Source organism: Meleagris gallopavo, chromosome 5 (genome assembly GCF_000146605.3).
Source record: "Meleagris gallopavo isolate NT-WF06-2002-E0010 breed Aviagen turkey brand Nicholas breeding stock chromosome 5, Turkey_5.1, whole genome shotgun sequence".
Taxonomy (NCBI): domain Eukaryota; kingdom Metazoa; phylum Chordata; class Aves; order Galliformes; family Phasianidae; genus Meleagris; species Meleagris gallopavo.
In genome coordinates this window covers 30433190-30458934 of record NC_015015.2, presented here as the reverse complement: position 1 = coordinate 30458934, position 25745 = coordinate 30433190, and positions in this window count along the sequence as shown.

Sequence of the window (25745 nt, the reverse complement as noted above, 5' to 3'; positions counted from 1 at the left end):
TTTGACTTATATACTGACTTGATTAGCATATGAAATGTCTTTCAAGGGAGAAGGTTTTCATTTTGAGCCTTGTGTGTAAGAGACTATCAAAACTAACACAGGAAAATATCACAGGTTCATCCAGATCATTGAAAGTCCACGTTAAGACAATTTTCATCAGTGTACAAACCAAATGCAAATCAAACCCTTGAGATTCAACTTCCATTCCAGTTATTAAGAATTTACTTTCAGCTCTTGGATCAGATGCCAAAAATGCCTAGAACATTAACCTCTGATTTTCCATTTCTTTTTGTAAATCTAGTTCGCACACTACTCTCCAGTTTCTGTTTTCAAACCTGGCTGTGGACTGCCAGTGCCTACTTTCAAATGCAAACTTTTTAAAGGCCTGATTTTCAGAGGCTAGTTCCCAAGGTCTGAAGTTTCAGCTTCTAGGTCTTTCAGCTTGGGCACCCAAAACAGATGCATCCAAATGTAGGCCCATATGTTTGAGCATGTTGCACCACTATATATGCACTCCTTGGCACTGTTGAAATGCATACATTCCCTGCAACCCTCCTACGCTCCTCCCTCTGTTCTGCTCCATTTAGGTCTGTGCACATAATCTAGATTTCAGGTAACCTGAATGAAAAAGTTCTTTCTATTCCAGTAGCTGAAAAATCAGATGATCATGACTGGAGCCTGCACTGCAGATCACCTTTCTGTATATGAATTCCATGCAAGTGCACTATTCAGTTACCTGCAGAGGACACTGCCTTTAAAAGGAAATGCAAAAATGAAGGCTTTTAAAACAGTAGTTGTGTAAGCAGTAATAACAAGATATTTTGTTCTTGATGTATCTAGTTCCACGTTATCTCTTACTGAGAGATTCTTTTACAGAATTTATCGGTATAGTCCACATAAGCTATAAAGGTAACAAAACAATCATTGTAACTTCAGGAAATACCTTAATACATTCTTGAGTGACTTTTTAAGAAATATAGCAAAATCCATACAACAGTGACCAACTGACAAGCCTTTAACATGCAAAAACCGAATAACAGTAAAAATCTCTAAGAAATGTGAAATTACAGATGTCAAAAGGGATTTTTATTCCCTTTTCTGAATCACTTATCTTCCAGATAGCTCTTCTACATCCTTTTTGCAGTTTTTACTTCACATTTTAGGGAGCAAAAGCTCTGGTTCAAGAAAGGATTTAAGAGGTCTCACAGTGTTTTCTTTCTTGTGTTCCCATACAATACATTTGTTCTAACGATATTCTAAAGAACAGAAAAAGTATACAAGTTCCTAAATAGAGAATTGAATTCCACATCTTTACTCTTAGAAGTCTATTTTCTGTTAGTCATAAGGCAGATATAGGATGCCAATTTAAGAAGCAAATGATGAGAGGCTTTAAATTCCGCACTAAAGTTACAGCTGAATATTTACATTGCACTGTTTTCATATATGTATATATACATACATCTATATGCATACCTATTAAAGGCAAGTAGAAAATAATTGTTTCTTTTTTATTTCACTTTTTATTTGGCAATTAGATTTTTTTTTTTTCCTAAAGTAAATGTCTGGAGCTGAACATCATGAAATACCTGCCAAGTTACTAAATAGAGCACAGTTAGAGATAGGCTACTTATATCTTTTTTCTGCTAAATGCAAATTATTGTAGTAAGTGGTTATATCAAAATGAAGAGCACAATACTCTTTTCGACATTTCTACTATTTGTTATTATAATATACATTGCTACAAACATTTTCTTTATGGCTTGCAGCAATTTATTATTCAAGCATTCTTATTTTTATTACAACAGGGAAATATGTAGTGTAGACAGGCAGGAAAGAAATCATTGCTGAAACCCATCAAAGGCAGGACTTTCACAAGGCAATTACTGAATCTTATCAACATTTGGAATCTGACTTGAGAATGACCCATTTTCAAATGTCTGCTCTTAGTTCTTCCACTTTAGCAAGCCTTTTGCTGTCTGTGTACAAGTGCAGTAAATAGAGTCCTAGAAATTACTTTCTGTTTGCAAGCAAGCTAAAACTTGTGTGTACTCCACACAGCCTGTCACATCTAAGCTTGACTTCACAGCAGTGCTAGCTGTAGTGACATAGACACTGCATGTGCATAGGACTGTGCTGACCTCGGGCACTCTTCTCTTCTCACCTGTTAAGGAATCTGCACAGCTGTGTTGCTCACTCATCTTTTCTGTCTCCTGCCATCAATTACATCTGGGGGCTTTTGTCTTCATTTCCCTAAACTGCATTTTTGCTTTGTGCTTTAAATTATTTTATAAATTGTATTCATTGTATATGGGTAAGTTGTGAGGTGGAGAGGCTAGAAAGGATGATCTACCTAGACAGCTGATACAGGGCGTTGATCTTTTAGGGATTTCCATACCAGCAGGTGAATAAACAATGAATTGTTGTTTGCCCCCAACATCTTTAGGAATCTGTTCATAAAACAACAATTTGTATTTGGCTTTGAACAAACAAACAAGAATCTAGCTTTGTCAGGTATAAATTCAGATGTAAGAAACTAAAAATAATCAGTAGGAGTCTGGAAGACTTCTGCAAAATGAAGACAGGAGTGTATAAAATTGTGGTATTTGGGCATGAAGCAATGGGATTTGAAACTGGCATTCTAGAACCGCTCCTGAATCCATATGGTCTGATCATCTGTGCAGGATTAGACTCCTGGCAGTTTTTTGCAACCTCATGGAGTGGTAAATCTGCTATTACTCCTTGTTACAAAGAAGTTTTCCAGATGTTTTAAAATATACCTCTTACTGAAAGCATGATTTTGATTTAGTTATCAATAATGAATAGCAGGAGTTAATTTTGGATGTTAGCGGAGCTACTCAACAATACATTCTCGACACTAAAAATGAATTAGATTATTTTTAAATAATGCAGGTAACTTCTCTGAAATCATTTATATGCGTTGTTTGAATTCTGTAAACACTGACAATTCTAATGTGGAGATAGGACACATTCTTCTAAAACAAATGTTCTCACTTGAGAAGGAATTAATTCAGGGCATTGTATAGGAAGTCAAACTAGGTGATCACAGTTATCGTTTCTGGAAGTGTAATCCATGAATAATGTGAATATGCAAATATCTTAAAATGGCATTTTCCCTAGGAAGTAGCTATATACTTGCTCACAGGATATATCTCATTGTCTAGTGATAGACTTTATGTTTCTGCTTGGTATGCTGTGAAGTGGGAGAAGATTTCTAAAACACTGTTGGAAAGTAGTCCAAATTTCAGCAGATTTCCTGGGGCTTTAGAGTGAAAGCTTTAAGTGCCCTCTTTTGGTATAATGCTGGAATTGCAAGTAGGCTTTGTTACTTAACGGCCTTTTGAGGGAATCGCAAATTTCCCAATCATGGGATTTCTACCACGAGTTTTATACAACTGAAATTTGCTCACACGAAAAGCAGCTCATTTTATATAATTCCTATTATATGGTGTACTTTCAGAACTAGTCTCACTTATACAATCAGTTCGTGCTTTGCCATGAAATTCTCCGAAGACATTGAACTTTGACTGCAGTAATTCAAGAAGAGTATATGCTTAAAGCCAGTGTATCTGGAATGAATATGTGTCAGGAGAACATAGTCATTTTTCATATATTTTCTGTTGGTTTAGTGGTATAGTCGGTATGCTGTCTTTCTTCAATACACAGACAAAAACTGTGGCAAAGTTCCAATTGCAACACTTACAGTGCAATAGAAAGCCAAAATTATTTATTTTAAGACTATATAGATATAAATGTGAAGTTTCATAGAAACATAGAACGGTCCAAGTTAGAAGGGAAGTTAAAGATTATCTAGTTTCAAACCCCTTCTGTGGGCAGGGTTACCACCTCCCATATCAGGCTGCCCTAAGGGCCCATCCAACCTGATCTTGAATGCCTCCACGGGTAGGTCATCCACAGCTTCTCTGGGCAGCCTGTGCCAGTGCCTCACCACTCCCTGATTAAAGAATTTATTACTAACATCCAACCTAAATCTCCCCTCACTTAGCTTAAAGCCATTCCCCATTGTCATCACTCTCTGCCCCTTTTAAAAAGTCATTCTCCTTCCTGTTTATAGCTCCCCTCACATAGTGGAAGGTTGCATGAGATCTCCCCAAAGCTTTCTCTTCTCCAGCTCCCAACTCCCTCAGCCTTTCTTCATAAGAGAGGTGCTCTAGCTCTCTAATCATCTTCCACTCTGATTCTACGTGAAATGGTTTTCTTATCCACTTTTTATGTCGCTGGAAGCAATTAGCTGGTCAGAGTTGCCAGTAATCTTTGATGCTTTTTAAATGCCAAATGTCTTGAGAGGTTCCCCTATGCCAGCTAAATTACTAACTCTTAACTCCTGGACGTTTCGTAGTGTACAGTATATGCACATGGAAGCATAATTCAGTTGTTAGAGATCAGAGTTTCCAAGTTTTGTTAGTAATTACTTTCCTGAGCCTATATAACAAAATGAATAGGACATGACATCTGTTTTCTGGGTTCTTAAGTAAACTTACATTGAGTGAATTCATTCATTGATTAGCTGTTCAAGCCAATGAGACATCACATTTTTCAAAGTCAGAAATTATTACAATTTCCATTGAGCCTGTGATCTAATTTGAACTGAGTGGAAAACAGTTTTTTGTGTCTGATAAAATATTTGAAAGATTTGAAGAATTTTTGTATTCTTTTACCAGTAAAAAACCCTGTACCAGCCTTCCCTGTGGCTGAAACCCTCAATCTGTGGTATGTAAGTTTAAAACTCTATCACCCTTAATTCAAATAAAAGAATGTGGGTTTCCCACATCTTATTGATAGCCAAGCCACTAGGAGGCTGGGTATTATTCTTTGTTGGTTTTGATATAAAAAGACATCATAGAGATGAGAGTGACCCACAAGTGATATGGGCTCCGACAAGTAGGATTGATTTTGAAGTTTGGGAATGGAACAAAATAATTATTGGACAAGGGAACTAAAATCAGTGCACTCATTTACTATAGGGATATGAGAAGGCACAAAGATTTCGTCTTTGTTAAAAAGAAGATTTTATAACAAACTATAATTTCTGAGATGTAACTACTGTACATCTCTATTTTCTAGGAATTGTTTCTTAGCTCCAACAAAGTTCTCTTAGGATGGATTTCTGATAAGTACGCAAAACATCTGGCACTATGAAATTACTGCAAAAAGCCTTCTCATTCCACAGAATGCTGCTTCATCTCCTTACAGATGAATTTTGAAAAGTATAGATTAAGGAGGTAGAGTTGAGAGTATATCGAAGGCTTTCAGGGTGGATAGAAGGCTCTGAAATCCAGAGATACAAAAAAATAGGAAGCTAACATTGAAAAACCTGGGGCAGAGAAGGATGCGGGATGTGTAAAAGATTATTGTCAAAGCTCTCTAGGAATAGGCTGATTAAGTGGTGAAAATTCCTGTCCTCAAACTCAAAGATAAACTCTTTGGTAAAATTTGTCAGCTTTATAAATTCCTCACAATTCTGGTGGAATTATGGGTGGTCTTGGCCAGTGAGAAACTCTCAGGGACTTCACAAAAAATCAAAATTTCATTTTTATTTTTAATTAAAATCTCAAATCCTATAAGTAAATAAAAGACTTGGCTTTCATTCACTCAAACAAAAATTTTTAAACCTCTCAGCTACCTCTCTCTCTCTCTCTATATATATATGTAAGTATGAATAGACAGTGAACTCTGAAAATTTAAACCTGAAAGATCAAGAACAAGCGTAGTATTTTTGTAAATGTAATTCCCCAAACTCTATACTTTTGGGTGGCTGTAGCAGAAATGTTAAGTGAGAGCCTGAAATGGTTATTGAGCACCTGGTAGGAAGGCAGGGCCAACCCAGGGGAGCTCAGCTGCATGCAATGCACCTGAGTGGCTGGAAGGGGTGGAGACAGGATCTCTCTCACTTCCCAGACCTCATTTAAGGGTTGGCAGTGGAAGTGAGGGTACCTTGCTGGAGATACCTGCCTAGTTGAGGCCTTCCAAAGGTAGGATTGGGTTTGTTTGTTTGTTTGTGTGTCCATGGCTGCTGCATTTGGGCTTGTCCTTGTTTGCTGCAGCTGAAGAATTTTCCACTCTGCTGGTCTTGCAGTACTTTCCATCACATTATAGCATTAGAGTGGCTTATCGATGTTTGGAGTAGCCAACACTGCTAGATCATCAATTGCAGAGAGCAAGAATTAGGGATGTTGCAGTCAAGCACTCAGCACTTCTCCTGTCTCATCCAATTAACGTAACTAGAATGGATGAAACTAATGTGATTCTAACACAAAAAAAAAAAAGTTTTTACTAGTTTCTGAAAAATCATCAAGCTTAGCTTTTAGAGTTTCCCATTTTTTTCAGAAGTTCTTGAAAATTAAGATCTATTTGTATCTATAAGAATGGTAGCTTCAGGTCTTCAATATTGAATTGGTGCCTATTAATAACTTTATGTATTCTGGAATAAAAAAGGGAGCATGTCTAATTCACCTTGCTTTAAATTGTCAACTCTGGAGTATTTTTCAGATGCTTTTCAGAGCATCATTTTCTAGACAAACATAAAATCTTCCAACCAACTCTTTTTCCATACGGGCACGTACTTCTTTGGAGATAAGTAATGAGAAATGAGATTATAATCCTGACTGAGTGAAAGAAAATAACTCACAGTGAAGGCATGCATGCTTAGTAAGTTTTCAGTTCATGGTAGACAGACTAAAACTTGGGACCATTTTTATTTTCTGTTTTCCTTCACTCTTAGCTGATGAAACAAACTGTTCTTGGTCTTCAGATTGACAACCCTGTTACTCTTAGTTTTAAAGGCTGGATTGTTGAGAATTTAGACTCACTGTTATATCAGTGTGGTCTAAAGATCTTGCTGACAGCTTAGCTTCAACCTCTCTAGACTGCTCTTTCACCCTAAATAAAAGTTGTTGTTGTTGTTGTTTTTTAAATGCTGGTGTACTCATTTAAAAAATAAATAAATAAAAATTAAAAACTCTACATATAGGTACCAAAGAATTCTCCTTTTCAGGACTAGTCCATTTGTTCTTTATTATAGAGATTGTCCTATGCTTGCAAAAAGTTTAGCTCTCTGTTAGATCTCTAATGGCATCCTTATTTTTATTTTTTTATACAGCTATTGTCCATAATCTAGAATGATCATGTTTAATACTTTTTGGTTTTATCTAATGCTAGATATCATTGCTGTGTAATAATCCTTTCATTCTCTGACTCATTTACATACAAAGCCAAGAAATCTTGTGAAAGCTGCTACAATACTAGGTACTTGGTTATGGTATGATAAACAACTAAATATTTCATTCTTGCAAAAAACACATGTATGCTGTTGCGCAGGACTATTTAAAAAAAAAAAGTATTTAAGTTACTTAATATAATCTAATACTTTTTAGCCAACAGTTGTTTGTGACTCTATTCATATGCTTCTGTCTCCTATCAGCTTACAAAACTGCCTTTTTGCTCTATAGTTTCTTGCTCTTAATCACATTATGATTAATACCTTCTATTTCACATTATAGGAATTTTGTTTACAAATGGACTCTAACTGCATCATCAGATGTGCAGTTTGTAACTTTACATTTTAGAGTGAGCTAAATAATTGAGAGCACCTGAAAACTATCTTCATTATTTATAATACAGTCAGCCTGAATGTGACTATTCTCTAAATCTGTCAATTTGAGCCAAGAACAGGGCTTTACTATACTATTGACTTCTAAACAGTACTATCCGTTGAATTTTTTTTTTTGATTGGAGAATTCTGATTTAAAATTGATGTGACTGAGGGCCCTATTGTCTTTGGCTCATACATAACTGTACAGATGTTATTCTGCAAATTTATAATAATTCATATTCAAACACTGTTCTGCAAGTTGTAGTTAATATTGCAGCTCATCCTTTCAGAGAGGATACTGACAGCAATGAGTAGATACTGAGATCATTCCTTTTTGTCTGGAGGGACAAGAAACAGATGTTGTTAACCCTGTTCATTTCCTGCTGAGATTTTCACGCTTCTATTTGTTTGAAAAAGATGTTGGATTCAAACATCCCTCCCAAGAGCGGAGACTGTGACTCAGTAGGACTACCTGCTAAGGAACAGCTGAACCAGAGCTTGGTCAATGTTGATATGATCAAAGAAACAGGCTAATGTGTAGAAGGATATAATAACATCTGTGAAGAATATGTAAGTGCCAGTACGGAACTTAAAAAGCACTCCTACTTTCATACCGTACTCATTCAGCGTTTACTTGCATCCCACCTGTTCCTGCAGTGACAAAGTTCCATAACCTTAAAAGTAAAAATTAAAGGCAGGAGGGAGACAAACTTCTTATGTGGGTGGATAGTGATAGGACAAGAGAGAATGACTTTAAGCTAAAAGAGGGGAGATTTAGGTTAGACATCAGGAGGAAAAACTTTAATCAGGGGTGATGAACCACAGGCTGCCCAGAGGAGCTGGGGGTGCTCCATCCCTAGAAGCATTCAAGGTCAAGTTGGATAGGGCCTGAGGCAGCCTGTCTGGTAGGTGGTAACCCTGTTCATTGCAAGGATTTGAAACTAGATAAACTTTAACATGCTTTCCAATCTAAGCCATTCTGTGGTTCTATAAGTGTTATGTAAATTGTAACACTGGTTAAAAGATTGTAGTTTGTATTGTAATCTAAGAATCAAAAGTAGCTTAAAATCACATTCTGAGTTAGCACCAAGTTTTCTTTAGATCATTTACTGCTTCATCTTTTTTGTAGAGATGGACCCCTGATTCTCTTGACTCTCAAGAAGAATCTTATTCAAAGTGTTACAGCATGATGCTTGGCAAATCCTATTATCTTCTTAACTCTTTCACTGCCTTAGGATATTTGATTTTCTTCCAGGAGCGTACATCTAACTTGCTTGGCCTAGATTGAAGTATCCATTTATTTATGAATCTAGCAGAGGTAGAACTATAGCACAAGATAGGTGGCCTGTCATCCCTCCAAAAAATGTGCTTTTAGCACATTTTTAGCTGATTAACATTTTATTGTGTGGTAAAACACTTCTACTGGAAACCAGCAAACCATGAAAAACAGTTTTATTTAGTTCCATTGAGAAAGATATGCAAAGTTAAAGGCTTACAGTGTTTGGCTAAAAATCACTAAAAAACAAACTCAGTCTGAATTAAGATCAACAAGTGATGACAAAATGTTAGTTTATATCATCATGGAACTGAAATAATAACGACAGAGAATGTACAAGGGAAACTTTCTGCCAAGTATCTGATATATTGTATTGCATTAAAAAAAGCTGTGTAACCAAGTGGGGGGGGAGGGGGAAAGAGATCATCTGACTTAAATTTAGCCTTCCTTCTTATCAATAGGTTGTTCAGTTACAAAACATTACATAAATAGATTTATGTGAAATCCTTACGTAAGCCACAGACGTGTGCAAATATTCAGTGTTTTTCTATCCATACTATTTTACTTTTGTGTTAGTGATCAAAGTGTTGCATAATGATTGGGTAGCAGTGATCAAGCACATTAACATGAGACTAGTACTGTGCCAGTCAGCTCCTGCACAAATGGATTTGCTGATTATTGTGAGAAATCTTGTAAGTAAAACTTAAGGATATAGATGCTGTAAGGAAAGGCCTGGGGCATGAGTATCTACCTTTAGCACAATTAGGATAACATCATTCTCTTTGCTATCATGGTAAATGAACTATTTGTGTAATCTACACTGACATTATAAATCTTTCCCTACTATCAGTTGAAGAGATGTACAGTCTCTTCGTTATTATTTCTCATTGAGTATTGCCTATTCCTCTGATCTATCTCCTAAATTACTGATGGGAGAACTCCCTCATACACTTGGATAGCTCCATTGGCTAACTCAGGCTGATAGGAATGGGGAATGCTCAGCTAGCAGATCTGAGGACAGCAGTAATGAAGTCAGGGCAGTGATGTTTAGGGGGAAACCATAATTTCTTTGTCTGGCAGAAATAAAGCAAGGAGAGAACATACATCTATGGCCTAAGTTTCTCTGTTGTTCCCATTAGAGATAGCAGAGTTACACAGCCTTACATGTGCGCTATCACTTCCACAGCAAAAACTCTGGATCTTTAACTCAGATGAGAAAAAAATCTTGCCTTTTCCTTTAAAGAGGCCTAGCTCAAGCTCCACTTGAACAAGCCATGAGCACTGTGATGTTTAGCTCTGCTGTCTGTAAGCACTAAATGATAGTGCTGGTATCTAGAGGGGACACACAAGCACAAGGTGCCTGTGAGATGAGCATGCAAGTATAGACATTAGCTTGCTGGTGAACATCATGCTGCACTAGCTAATGGGCAGAAGATCCAGGGAGTGGGTTCAGCGTCAGGGCTGTCTCCATCCTGAAGAGCCAAGAATCTGAGGTCCTAGCACTGCAGCTGAATCCTAGCAAATTAAAATCAGTGTACATCAACAGCTCTTCTGAATTTGATAAGATTAGCTTGATTTTAAGGTCAGAACATAGGATACAAGAAAGTGGGAAAACCAAGGAAAGAAAATTTTGTATGCATATGAGTACTGTTTTGTGGGGAAACATCTAGCTTTCAGAGAGATTAAGTTAATAAAGCAATTTGGTTTCATCTCTTATTTCAGTAATTTAAGTGGGAGTTTGGAGAGAATATTTTAAAAAGTAATTACTATTTGAATAGTAAATATCAATTAAATACCTTTAAATATTGACAAATGTAAGATCAAATCCAGGAAAATAGAGTTGTTTATATCATGTCACTGTTCCTTTGAATATGGCCACAGCATAACTGAATAAAACGTGTATCTAGGAGAGCATTAAATAGCCAACATGTAATAGCTCACAAGACCTCATAATACATGGGACTTCTGGAAGCTTTTTCAGATTGCAGCAATTAATTTTGTAACAGAAACAAAAAGTATTTTTAATATATATTTCTTTTCCTCTTCCAGAAACATACCTGATAAATCTGGCAGTGGCTTTCTTTTTTTTTTTTTTTTCTTACCCTCTGTTCAAATCAAACCGTAATTATTCTGGCATCAAGGTCAGGCAACTTGGCTAGCTCTGAAAGATATCATCTGTTTTTTCTCATGCTTGCTGAACCTCTCTTAGACAAATTTTGCATTGTTTTTTGTGTCAGTTTTATCGTGGAACATCGTGCTGCCATCTGGGAAGAGAAACACCATGGTACAGGAGCAGCTGGTAAATGGGAATGGCCAAATAAACATTGGCACTCATTCTGCCACTAGGTGAGATAAGAGGACTGAGGCCAAGCCAAAAGAGACAGCCCCAAACTACTGTCATTATCCTTCACTGTTCTTTTCTCCCTTATCTCTGTTTAAAAATACAGCTAACATTCATTTTAGAGGGGGGGAACCAAACCTAGCTATCAGGTGTTGGACGTACCCTTCTGAAGCCTGGAAAAGAGAGATATCCACAGTCAAAAGCAACTGAGGTGCCTTGCCAATCGGCTGAATGACTTACTTATTGCACTGGAAAAGTAATAAGAACATTTAATAATTCTGTAATGATTCCTGTCTCAAAGCTCTTCAGACATAAATTAATTCTCCAAGAATTTGAGAATGAGTAGGGAGCTACTAACTGCTTTTTTGTGGGCAGGGAAGTTAGGGCACATACCTATCTTGCTCAGGTTTATATATGGAGTTTATTAATGACAGGAATGAGTCCTAATTTTCAACTGCCTAGCCTCTTGCCCTACCAGTAGTCCAATTTTCCTTCCAAAAAGTCAAGACCAGCACGAAAGTTTAGGGAGATAATGTACTTGCTCAATTTTTATCGTGTGAAGCATGAACTTTACATTGGTTGGTATTCTTACTTTCTGGAGAGCTGAACTGAATTACCTTTTGGGAATTCCCTACTGGCAGTCATGTTGCAAGATGATGGATGAAGGAAAGACTACATCCAGCCAGCTGTGGCACAGACTATCTAAAAGCTATGAGCAGCTGACTCTTAACTGCCAGACACCGACTTTATGGAAGTAGCTCCTTTGATCTCAGATTGCATATGCTTGCATTTGTAGCTCAAGTCACTTGGAAATCTATTTACACTCGGCACTGACTGGACACATGCAGGCATGCAGCTACTAACAGTGCCTCAGATGGCCTATTAGTTAGCAGTTCTGGGAAGTTTTATTTAAAATAAAATGTCACTACTTTTAAAGTATTATCACAAATGGTTGTCTGACAAAAACCTGGGAGTTTTAAACTGATGTTAACAGTTGTTAACACCATGTTGTTGACTTTGCCTTTCCTTTGCACAGAATACCATCACTCAGGCACACCAGTTGGGCAGTCTAGGGCAACTTAAAAAAACTAATGACCCCAAAATCATTGGTCTGAGCTAACATCCCCCACTGCTATAGAAGAGCCCAAATAGCTTTGCTTTTTTTATATCTTTTGTGCAACTGCAAAAGACCAACCAGCCACAAGTCATGGCCTTTTAGCAGAAGGGAGAACTGCCATCAGCTGTGACCTCTTGTTGTGGCATAAGGCGCAGAATTCCACATAATATGTTTGGGGAGGGAGCCAAAACTGTTCTTCAATGATCAGAAGAGCCAAAGAAACCTTGCTTCTTCTTGATTTGTGTCACATGTATGTAATCCACCTCCTTCTTGATTCCTTCTGTTTTCCTTGGCAGTTCTTTCTCCTCTGTGCAACTCTTCCAGTTCCACCTATTCTTGAGGTGAGGAATTATGTTTGCTGCATTTATTGAGGTCAACAGAACCACCCTGTAAGTGTGTGTGATGTTTGGCTGTTGACTCTACAAATGGTTCCAATGGGCTGAATTCTCATAGCCTTTCTCTGTGGGAGCACTGTTTTAGGTCTCTCTCCACTACTACTCTAATCACGCTTGTGAACTATCTCTTTTTGCCTTTTCAAAGTTGCTGAGAGGAGAGCTTTGTGGATAGATGTAGCACTCTGTCACTTCATCCTCACTTCTTCAGAAAGCTCCATTACTTCTCTTTCAGATAAAGAGCTCTGGGTGTAGCCATAGTCATGGAGAGCATTGCCCAGCCCCAATAGATGTGAATCATGTTGCTACATCTCCCAGTGTTTTTAAGGTGGTCAACTGTCCTGTCACGCTATCTTTACTACTAGTGATTTGTCCTACCTTTCTGTTTTCCCAGGACAATTTCTGTGCACCATGGAGAGTGCTGATTTTTACCAGATTTTAAAATCCTACAAAAATGACTAGAGAAAAACTACTGAAAAATGCAGAGTAAATAAATAAATTCAACAAAGAGTCAAAATTAGATGATTGCGAACAGTAAGTTAAGAACAATAAGAAATGAAAAACTGCTTTAAGTCAGTGATTTGGCTTTCCCAGAGCACTTTTGCAAGTTGACATTATAAATATTTTAAAAACGTGGACCTCTTCTACCAGAAACTTCAAATTAAAAATACCTACACTAAAAATACTTTAAAACCATTGCAAAAAAGCAACAATAAAAAGTGACTGATTGAAGCAGTGCCATGTCTTAGGACTAAACTAGAAAGTTTAGTAGGTTGATACTGTTTTTTTGTGTGGGGCTACTTGGGCACTGGGTTATTATTGTAACATCCTAAAAACATTTCAATATCAAACAACAGAATATCTCAATATGAATCTGCAGTGGCAATCTGGTACAATATAGCACTATGGAAAAAATACTAACTGAAATCCTGAAAATAATTCAGGTTAATCAGCTTAGTACTACACTGACATTAAACAGCCTTAATTATGTGTTCTAAAGTTCACCCTGATATTGCCTAATTTGCCTCTTTGGATATAATATTAATTGCGTACACTTTAATAAAGTATTTCAGCTGGTCTTGACTGTAAAGTGATGGTAACTGCCAGTAACAGAGATGCATGCTTTCTGCTCTGAATTTTAAAAGCTAGTATTTGTGGGGATTATATTTCCCCTACTTTTTTTTTTAACAAAGATGGAACTTTTGCAATTTTACTTTGCAGGAAAACTACGTAACTCAACTGATTTAAATGTCTGAATTAACTCAGTATCTCAAAGAGAGTAGTACTAAAAATGGTTTCCCAGCAAAATTCATGCAAAGATTGGAAAAACATCAGCAGTTCAGAAAGTAACTGAACATAACACAGTGTGACCATGGGATCTTGACTGTATGTTGTGAAAGTGTCAGATCACAGAACAGAGAGGAAATTAAGAGGAGGTTTTGGTTTTGAATAAATATTTTTCTGACCTTTTGTGTAGCAAAGGAAATCTTATATGCTAGGTGGGTGCTGGGAAAAATGGTGTTCAGCATTTTCCCCATCTGCAATACCATTCTGCTATTCAGAACCATATATACAATGAGAAACAGAAAGAAAGAGCATGCACTGTGTAAACGCTCTCATTTATACTCTTTTGTAGCCTGTTATGAGCCAAGAACCTGGTCATTTTTAGGACTATTTTGTATAGCAGTTACCAACCCACATATGAGTCTAACTGCAGCAGCACAGAATCCCCTGAAGACTGGAAAAGTCTCAAACTAGATAAACTTTTTTTCTCTCTCTCTGAAGAGGTGATGTCACTACTCTGAGTGCAATTTTCTCAGATCAAGCTAAGTAGTTTGAGATTAGCTTAGGTACATCCTCAAATAGGTAGTGATGCGTTATGTTCTTCTTGTCCACAAGATGTCGATGTACCCTAAGAATTCTAGCATCTGGTCTTGAATCGCAGAACCATTTGAGTTGGAGGGGACACTTAAAGTTTTTCTAGTTCAACTTCCCAGCAATGAACAGAGACGTGTACATCTAGATCAGGTTGCTCAGAGTCCCATTCAGCCTGACCATGAATGTTTCTAAGAATAGAGAATCCAATGCTTCTCTGGGCAACCTCACCACTATTATTGTGTGTTTAAAAAATAATAAAAAAATAATAAAAAAATCTTCCTTATATCCAAACTATTTCTTCTCCTCTTTTAGTTTGAAGTCATTTCTCTTTGTTCTACCACTGCATCTCCTACTGAAAAGTCTGTCCCCTTCTTTCTTATATCCTCCCTTTAGATACTGGAAGTGTGCTGCCAGATCTTATATGTTAATACAGAAACAAGCAGACTCAAGATGAAGCCAAAGTTTTTGCTGTGTGTGTTAGTATTTAGTATAGCTACAGTGCGAAGGCCACAGTAGCCAGGATTCTTATAGGACACGCTGAGCAAATGTTGCTGCCTATAACAGTCATTGACAATAAAAAACTGATCACTTTGTCCTGCAGAATGAATTTTTGGGAAGCGTGTAGATCTCCCTGAAGATTTTTTGCAATGTATTCATCTGTTTGTGCTGTGAGAGACCTGTGGGGAGAAAGCAGGCTGCAGTGATCAGCAGCAAACATATGCTAGAAGGAGAAGCTAAGTCTGTTAACTTAAGCATTATGCCCATTAGTCTGAACTCCCAAATGGAAGCTGCTCGACATCTGACTCGCTGGGAAAGTGGGTGGAATAAGTCTGTATGTATTAACAACTGTCTTTGTTTACTGATACATTTTGGTTTACAAAAAAGGATTAGGTTTAGTCTTATGGAAATTCAGATAATTGCCAGTCTTTATAGAAAGCTCAAATTTTGCTTTCACTTACATGATAATATTGCAATAACATGAATGTCCTAAAGGAAGACCAACAGGTTAAGGAAAAGAGGTTGTCTCTTCTGGTTACAAAGAATTCCACAGGTCCTCAGGTGATAGATATTAGTAGAAACTTACATTTCCCTATGTTTTACAGATTTAATCTTTTTATTTTAATCTTTTATTAAACATAGCTGAAGCTCACAATATATTTGTCTGAGGTCTGAAGCTATAGATGCAAACAACGTAGACTGATGTAGTCCTTGTTCACTTTGATTTAGAGTTAGTTAGGATGACATAGAAGATTTACATTAAAATATCAGTGTATGTTAGCAAGACCAAAATGTTAAGTTGTTAAATCTGGAAAGGTACTTTTATTGGCTATCTCTGAGGGAAGAAGCAGCCAGTATTTATGAATGTGTTTCAGAGATGCAGTAACTGCTGTCAGTTTGTCAAAAGCCAAGTTTTGCCAAATGCCTGTTCACTTTTTCCATAGACCTTTAATATTGTCTTTCAAAAGACAAAGATGGTCAGTGAACTGAATGTCATTTTTACAATAGATTTTACAACAATTTAAGATAAGTGAAACTTATTCTTTCTTGAATCCTTTAGAAAAAAAATACACAAAATTAATTGTTCATGTTTCATTTTATGCAGTGTAAGGTACAACTCAAGCATTGTCTCTTTCTTACATTTTGAAGGGAAGACTGATTTTTTTTTTTTAACCTATCTTCCTGCATAAATTAGTGGAGTTGGTGGAAGTAAAAAATAAATAAATAAATAAATAAAAAATTAGGAGTAGTTTTATGTACAGAGTCTGCTCTGAAAGTAATGCCTTCTATTTATTATGTAGGCCCACAACATCAAAGGCAGATGTGGATGGTATGGCAGTGGAGTTTGAACCTTCTCACCAATATTCCATGACATGTTGTTGCTGTGTGACGGATAGCAGCAGAAGGGCAGTCTGACAACATGGCATCTGATGTGGAAGTGTGTATGAAGCAAAGGCACAGAACTGAATTCTTCCATGTGGAAAAACTATACCTGCTGAAATTCAGTGTTTGCAAGGTGGTGGGTGCTGTATCTCAGTATTGGTGACACCAACTATGGGTCACCTCTGCTGGTGCAGATTTTTACATGCTTGACATGCAGGCTCTTGTTCATTGCTCATTAAAATGGACAACTAATGGCAGTAGCTGTTGTCTTGTAGCTGAGAATTTGCTCTATCAAATGATGTCACTGTGCTTTTTATAGCCACTGTAGTTTCCAGAGAAATAAATAGGAGGCATTAGTTTTGGAGTGACCTACATACTGTGTTTAGTTATCAGGTGTCTTGTACGCATGATGTCTTCATTTTACTTTCAATGGGTTAAATCTGGAGTGACAGCGTCTTGGTTTTATTTTCAGTTCTTTTTTTTTTTTTTTTTTCCTGTTACCTTGATTCTAAGCAATAATGTTTCAACCCATTTCTATTTTGTTATTGTCTAAGGGAAATTTTATCAGTTTTATAGTAACTGCAGCAAAATTTCACAAAGTTTCTTTATAAATCCCCTCTGTTACTGAAAGGAGGATGAGGTATTGTTTCCTACAAACATAAGTGATAGGAGCTATAACTGGGATATATTGTGCAGTAAAATGAATCTCCTTCTCCTTACGAAAACATCTTCCAGGATCAGATCAGATACAAAAAACTGTGCTCCTGTAACCTAAGGTTCTAACCAACAAGATTCTCACTGTTGGGATCTGCCAGTGCTTCAGGTATTTGAATTCAGTTATTTGGCATGGTTATTGCAAGTCTAACTATTTGTTCTTTATTAGCTGGAAGTTGCAATCTACCAGCTTTAATAAAGGGTAAAAGTTTTCTCAACCATGACATGTTTCGTTCTTAGGATTTTGTTGTTTTATTTTAGCTTTAGCTAAATTGGCTGTGCTGTCAGGAATGACTGTCACTTTGATGTAGCAGATAATGTTTCGCCTAAGAATTCATGCCCTATCCCACATACTTTGTGCTACCATGCGCTCTGGTTGTATCAAAGATTGTGCCAGATAGCTTTTATTTTCTGAGATGAACTCACATAATACTTACTGTGACAGAAAATGGTGGAAAACTAACTGAAGAGGAAATACAAACTACAAAATAGGAACTAAGCTAGTTTTTAAATCATTTTTAATAATATTTTGATCAGTATCATATTGATTTCTCCTAACTAGGCACATCTTCAGATCTGTCCCTGAGACAGGGAACAAAGACAGATACCAATCTCTTTCCCATCCTTGATGTCCAGTTGTAATTTTGACAAGTAACTATTCCCTTTCTTTCCTTTCTTACTGTGATAAATGGTGAAATAGTGTTTTGTCCTTTATGAAACATTATGTTTAACTTGATGTGACAACTCATGAGACAGTCTTTCAGGGCTGAAATTCCAGACAGATCAGTTAAACACATTTTCATATCCTTCGTTAAAATCGTAACTTTTGGAGGATTATATTCTACTCTAAATGAAAGCTGAGTGTCTAATAGTAATTGAAGCAAATGCTCTTTTTCCTATTCCCATAAAAGTGTTTTACCTCTTGTTTGCAGACAGATGTCTTTCCTAATCCTTCAAGTGGAAAAACTGTGTTGAATGGGGAAGAAAACTACTAAGTCTAATACTAACCTAACAAAATCCTTATTTCAAATAATGTGCAAGTATAATGCACATACAATACAAATCAGAATAAAGTCTAGATTTGTGTAGCCTGTAGTCTACATGTGACTTCCTCTCATTGGGAGAGAAATCCCTCAGGAGGATTTAAAGACGCTGTTTCCGTAGAACATAGAGACAAGAATAGCTTCAAATTCTTTTGTTAAACTGCTCCATAGGGCACAGGAACACTTTATTTTGCTTCCTTCCTGTATCTAGTCATTAAGATACTTTGTTTAACAAAAAGATCTTTTGTATGCAGAATCTGAATTTGTGACAGTGATAATGTTGTTTTCATTTCCACCAGACTGGTAGGGAAACTAGACAACATTTTGACCTGAACCTTGTGAGATACAGAGTTTGTGTCTGTTCTGTATGAGACCTCAAACAAATCACCTTGAAACAGGTATTTTCAGAGATACCTAGGTACTACCAAAGGTGTTATTTTGTCTTTCAGGCGACTGACAGCCTCTGTGGATTTTGGTATATCTGCATTATCTTTTGAGGATAGTTTTTTATGATGACACTAAGGCAAGAGTTTTATCTCCCCAGACATAGTGTTCTCCATTCAAATGATTGTCTAGACTTTCTACGGTCAATGAAGAAAAATAGACATCAGAGAGCATGATTCATCTGTTCCTTTATCAGATGATTCATGCCCTAAAAGTGCCTATTTCTCTCCATTGTCTAGAAAGGAACCTTAGACCTGACTATACCTACCTGTAATTGGATGAGAATCCATTGGCAGTAGCTCTGAAAATGTGGCCCAGGAACATCTGGAGGGTCAACTTTAAAGTATGTAGTGCATCACCTAATGGCTTTAATGCCATAGCTTGCTACAGGCTGTCAGCAGCTGCTGGAGCTTCACAGGTTTACAAGATAGTGAGGATGAATGAAGAATGGAAGTGTCATGCTCATGGCCATATTTGAGCCTGTTCTTAAAGAACAATGCAGAGTCTAGCACTTATATTGTTCACTAAAATGTTGACTACAGATACCTGAATGATTTTGAGGGGTTTTGCTACTATATTGTTGAAGACCAAGTAAAGGTCAGCTGAGAGAGATAAAATCTGCTATTTGGTGGTTTTGCACATCTGATCTTCTGCACAGTAGTGCCTGCCAAAAGCTTTTCAAATGTTGAGACATTAAGAATGCCATTCTGGAAGCAGCTAATCTATTGCTGACCGGATGTATGCAACCTGAGAATTAAAGATATTCTATGTTTTGAGGGTTTTGCTAGATTCTTTGTTTGTTTTTTCTTGCCACCTACAGGTTTTCTTTCTCCAGAAATTTTAAAAATAAACAGAACTGTTCAGCATGTAATGATCCAGAACCATTATTAAACATCTGTTAAATCAGACAAGAGCCAGGAAAAAGTTCAGCTGGATTGCAATTGTCTTGAGAGAGACAGCCAGGAAGGGAGAAAGTACGTAAAGCAGTGGAGTTAGCCAGAGTCTGTTCATTTATTTATTTATCTGTTTTTCCCATAATTGTTACTGTTAGGAGGAAGTAAATGCATGAGGCTATTCTGTCCCAGGGAGGTCTTTTCCAACCTGATCAAATCTATGATTCTAAGGGGTAAGATTCTATGGCCCTTAGGGTAAGATTAAGAACTTGTGTTCCACCCCTGCTGCATTTTACCATGTTCTGAAGTGCATATAAATGATGGGTTATGGGAACATAGTGGGAACAGTTTGACAGAATATACTCAATAACCTATTTTCTATCAAATACTACGCTAAATTCAATACAATACTACGCTAGCTATCCATAACTTAAAAAGCGTGTTTATTTCTGTAGAATTTTGAGAAACAAGTTCTGGTGAACCTGGCTTCTGAAATTAAACATGTTTCTGCCTCCAGCTCCCCATCCCACTCCTCTGTCAGGGTTTGCTGTGGAATCAGTGGAGGGAAGTAGGTGTAGTATTTTCTCAGAAAAAGCTTGGTGTCCCAGAATAAACCTCTGCAGAAGATGGACACCAGCCAGCATCACCTAGATTAAGTAGTTGAGAGACAGGCAGGATTCTTCTGCCAGCTTTGATACAAGTACCTTTGGCTGGGAATGGAGCAGGCATTACCTGCGGTGATGTCTCAGATTTAGAGCAAGCTCAGCTATTACAGCTCATACTAACTTGACACTTTGTTAATAGCAACTACCATGAAATCTCCGTGCGCTAATACATGGAGCCTTAAATGTCGTTTGCTTTCAGAATGATACGGTGCCTATCCAAGTGTGAAATCTGAATGAAGCTATTGCAGTATAAACTCAAAGCATATAGCTTTTCATTCAGAGGAGCAGGGGCAGAATGCTATCAGTCTGTCTGACTGTCGAAATAGAATTGCCATCTGTTATCAGAATGCCATGTTTCCTGATTAAAACAATGTGACTGAATTACAGCAGTTTGAGTTGTATTTTTCCTAGATTGTTCCTGACTGAAAAATCTAGGTATCATTCCTGACTGTTTCTGCACCTGCTAATGCAGACAGTGTGAAGAAATTGCAAACCTCTCATTTATTAACTCTTTGACCAATAAGCAGGTTCAAAACCTGGAAGTATTTCTGTATTTCTGTGGCTTCCTAACCACAGATGAGGAAATTTGTCCTGTCACCTGGTTGAGTTGCCCAGGCATCCCAAAACGTATTCTGAAATCAATCATAATTGCCTTGCAACATCTTCTGCTTCAAAGAGATAATCTACTTTATTGTCATGTGTCCTACTTACCTTTTTTGAATTTCTAACTCAAGTCTTCTTACTTCCACCAAAGCAGGTGGAGTACCATGGACACTTGAATTTTCTGTGGAAAATTACTCATGTTCTCAGTTGTCTCATTCTGCTTACCACTAAACGTATCTGAAAGGATTTATATATTAATTGAGAATGGTAAAAACACAAAGAAAAATAGTTGACTTTTTTTAAGGCATCTACACCATTCCATAGATTGCAGGTGTAGATAGTTTACACCACTTGCAACCTACAGAATTTTAGAAGTCTGCTTTCACTGCTTGCATCATCATAATTGAAAAGTGTTAATCAAAGTGACTTTGATCTATTCACTTATCTCCTTCACTCACAGTATGAAATACAATTGCTGCCCAGTCTTGTAATCTATACATAGATATCTCACATGATGGTTCTATTGCTATAGCAAGTCAAAAGGCAAAAGATTGGGGGAAAAAATAGGTTGAAAAACTCTTGCCATCTCCTAAAAATTTCACATCATGAATTACTATCAAGTTGTTATAGTCTTCAGAAGTTCATTTTTGTATGAATTTGCTGCTGTTTTAAAATTACTGTGAATGATGTCACTGACTCATGACTTTACCGTAGTCATATAATATCTGGCATTTATGCTAAGTCTGTGTTTTCTAGATTTAAATCTCTCATGTGAGAATCACAGTTACCTTTTGAAAATGAAAAGTTCTGAGCCTGCATGGCTATGCTAGAAGAAATCTTTGAAGCAAATGAACCCCAAAAGCTAAGAAACTCAAAAACAAATGAGAATAATACTAAATCTACTTATTTATCTTCTTCTGAGCACCATAATAATTAGGTTAATCTTGGTATTTGTGATCTGGGATTTTTAAGTGTGTCTCTTTGCAGAGCTGGAAGTGAAGCTAGCACTGCCCATTCTGAACAGATTCATGGCTGAGACTGTGAGGAAAACCTTAGAGTAGGGGCTAACTCATAGTGGGCAGTTTGAAGTACCACTGCAACTCATCCCTATGTATAAACTGCCCTGTAATGGATGAAATTCACACCCACTTATTACTAAGAGTACCTATGGCTGCTCAAACCCAAGTCAGAGATGTCCAGTTCAGCATCTTGGAACAAGTGATCAGAATCAAGGCAAATGAGAAAGGAAGCTTGAACCAACTTGCAAAATTGAATTGAAAATTCACTTTTGAAGCCTTAGGCTAACAGCACATTCTGCAAAACAGAAACAACTTCTCTGTATGGATAGATTATCAGTGCTTCACTGTTACCACGGCTGTCCTTGTCATGTATTTCATAATAAATTACTGGTAGCTGGCACAGGTTTTGAACATCCTGCAAAACTGGGTTGGCCTTGGGTTAGCTTAGGTTAGTTAGAAATATAAAACTCAGATGCAGCTAGTAAACTCTTAAAGAAAATCTGAGTTTAAGCTTTTCATGAACCTGGTCCTCTCTAAAGTTTCATAAAAAAAAACACTTGGAATTGTGTGCAATGCAATATTTTTCACTCCTTTGCTTTGAATGCTGAGTTTATCTAGACTCTGAATTAAAAAGAAACAGTGCTTTAAATAAGTACGAGGTGGCATTGAAAGTAGTGGGCGCTTGAGTCTAAATGAGAGCATCCCATCCTTGGCCAATGTTGGTAGTTCTTCTGTTTCATTGTTGTACGCAAACAATTCCTAGCCACCAAGTTGCATTCATTATCTGGATTGGCAGACAGATTCCCATGTGTTTTGTTAGATATAGCCAGGCTTGAGTTCACTTTGCCAGCACAAATGCCAGAACCAGAAAAATGAGGTGTTCAGAGTGAGTTCAGAACTCACTCTGGTTAGCTGAGGGGTAGCTGCTAGCCTGGAGCCCCACCTAAGCCTGGCATAACTTGACCAGGCTTAGCTTACACAGGTTCTCTAAAACAGGTGTGCCTACCACTCTAAGGCGTTTCTTCATCCTTTGATAGTTCACTTGATTACAGTGATAAGAAATAGGCTTCTTCTAGACAGATCACAAAGACTCTTATCTCAGTAAAATGAAAATAATCATATTTATGCTTTGTTGTATGCGGATAAGCAGTGCTATGTCACTGAAGTGGATATAATTATGTTATAAAATAGATCAGCAGTGCTGCTAAGTGTAATACAGTGTATGTAATTGGGAAGAACTGTAAAAATCTATTCACCCTTCAAATGAGTGTAGAACTTCCTATACTTACTACTATAGTATACTACTATACTACTTTAATTCATAAAGCTTTCATTATTTTATGTCATTGCTCCAAATATTTTGGTAAAACAAACAGAAAAGTAAGCTCTTACTAACTTCAGTTTTTCGCTTCTTCTCACATTTGTATTTATCTTTGTAGGGCAGCTGCCTTTTCAATTTAGTCTATCACACAAAAACTTTTCAGCAATTGGAGTAGTTGCAGTTTTGCTAAAATTCGATGTCTAACCTTTTCCAGTGTAAGAAACAACCTCTGGTCAAAGACTCTGAGCCAGTTCCTAGCCCCCAGAGCCCACTCTCCTGGCATGAAGGCATTGTAAGAATTGTTTAGGCTAGTGGTGCTGCCTGAGTACAGGTAATGGCAAGAAAAGATATGTATCTCAAAGAACTGGCCTGGGGCATGCTGTTCTGGACACACCAAGGAAAACCCATCTTCAGGCTCCTGGCTTGACCAGACTGCAAGCGTGGTTGGACCTGTAAATGAATTGTAGTGAATAGTAAACCTTTTCTGGTTTCCCCAATGAAAGAAAACCTTGTCCATTTAGATTGCTTTTGCTTTCCCTTTGGCTCACTCAAATTTGCAAGATTCATTCCTAGACACCAGTATATCACTTGCATGTGTGCACATGTGCTTACTTTCTCACATCATTTAATTATAACAGAGTTTCTGGCCTTGATCCAGAACTTAAGCACATGCTTAACATTGAGAAAGCTGGTACACTAAGTAAAAATCATGTAATTATTGCCTAGGAACAATACAGCAAGCAAAGAATGAAAAGAAATCCATAAAATATATACGTTAGAAGTGATGGCTCCATTTGCTCAACAGTTCATAGCTTCCTGATCCAAAATCTAAGCTTTGTATTTAGATTTTTTGAAAGTTTTTTTGTTTTGTTTTGTTTTGTTTTTTTTACAACATAAACGTTGGCAAAGAAAAATCTTCCTGAGCATAGAAACTGCAGTGTTGTGGGAGCCTTCAGGATCTCTGAACGAAGTGGGTCTTCTCCAAGTGGAAAGCTGGCTCTGCATGTGGCCAGCCTGGGCTCAGGAGAAGCTATTAGCATTCAGCTCGCCCCTATGTAGCTCAGCTGCTGTGGAGAGTGAGCTGGCTGGTGACGTACTTGGGACTTTGGCAGTACCTCATGTGTTAGTCCCTTTCTCTTCCTGTTGTCATCTCAATGAATAGCCATTCTGCTTAATTTAACCTCCTCTTCTGCCTAAGTACATACTCTGACTCTTTACGCTAAAACTAGACCTCAATAGCTGTAAAAATAAAGTTCTTCAACATGTTTTAGCAGTGCTGATTCATTTCTGATTTCTTGGCAAGACTCATATTCAAGAATCCCAAGTGGAATTATAGTTGTATAGCATAAACATCCCTTTTTGCCATCATTACAACTTATTTTGTTCTCTGGGGCAGTATGAAATATATCTGAAAAAATTGTGATTCGTTAATATAAATCACATCTACATAAAGAGAGATGATTGCACTGGTTGCACTCATATAGTTACATTTGGCCTAGACAGTAGCCAAATTGGTATAAAGACTTCTATCATAATATAGCCTCTTCTATCCAGCCAGTAAACAATTTAAGTAGTATATCAGCTGATGTTTGTTGCTGAAACCTGCATTTCATATTTTTCCAATGTGGTAACAGATTAGTTTCCAATCATCTATCCTTTGCATTGCAATTCTTAATGTAGTGAATTCTTTAATGAATAGCATAAGTGCTGTTCAGCGCCAGATTCCACTAGTAGGCACCACCCTAAATAGAATTAAAACACCACAAATTAAGTGAAACTTTGGCAGAATTTAACAGCAAATACTGTTCCAATACTCTTCTATCACCCGATTTGTCATGTAAATATGTTGCTCATACATCTTTTTTCTTAATCAAGGCACGGAAACGTACCAGTCAGAATGGTAAATTGTTACAAGATATTACATATAAAAGGCATATTGTCAGTATTGCTTCCAATTAAATGTTCTCCAAACACTGTTTAATATTATTTTTCCTTGTGTGAGTGTCAGCTTATTGACTTTTACTATTGAAGAACTCTAGTGAGGATAGTCAGACTAAAATAAAATTCATTTCTTCCCCATCTAAAGCTGAGCAAATTCTTCTTTGGAGAAGTGTTATTAATCTTAGTGCTGCCTTTTACACTGCACCCAATTTCCCCATTCCAACAAAACCAGCAATGGAGCTTCCAGAAAAGTAATACTTTGTATTCCAGAAAACTGTCCCCACGTATAAGCAATTTATGAAAGTGAATGAAATAACCCTTACTAACTATTTCAGGTATAAAAGTATTGCTCTTCTCACTGCTGAACCTTAGGTGACATAGTGATCTGTGAGGAAGGCAGAAATTCACTTCATGTCCTCAGGCTTCTCTAATCACACACATTCTTTGTAATGAAAATTCTTTTCCAGCTTTGAAGACCACAAATATTCAGATATTCAATATTCACTCAACTGAAAATAAAGTAAAAATTTAATCTATAAACAAAATAAATATTTAATTCTTAGGGAAAAAGAAATGAAGTATATATA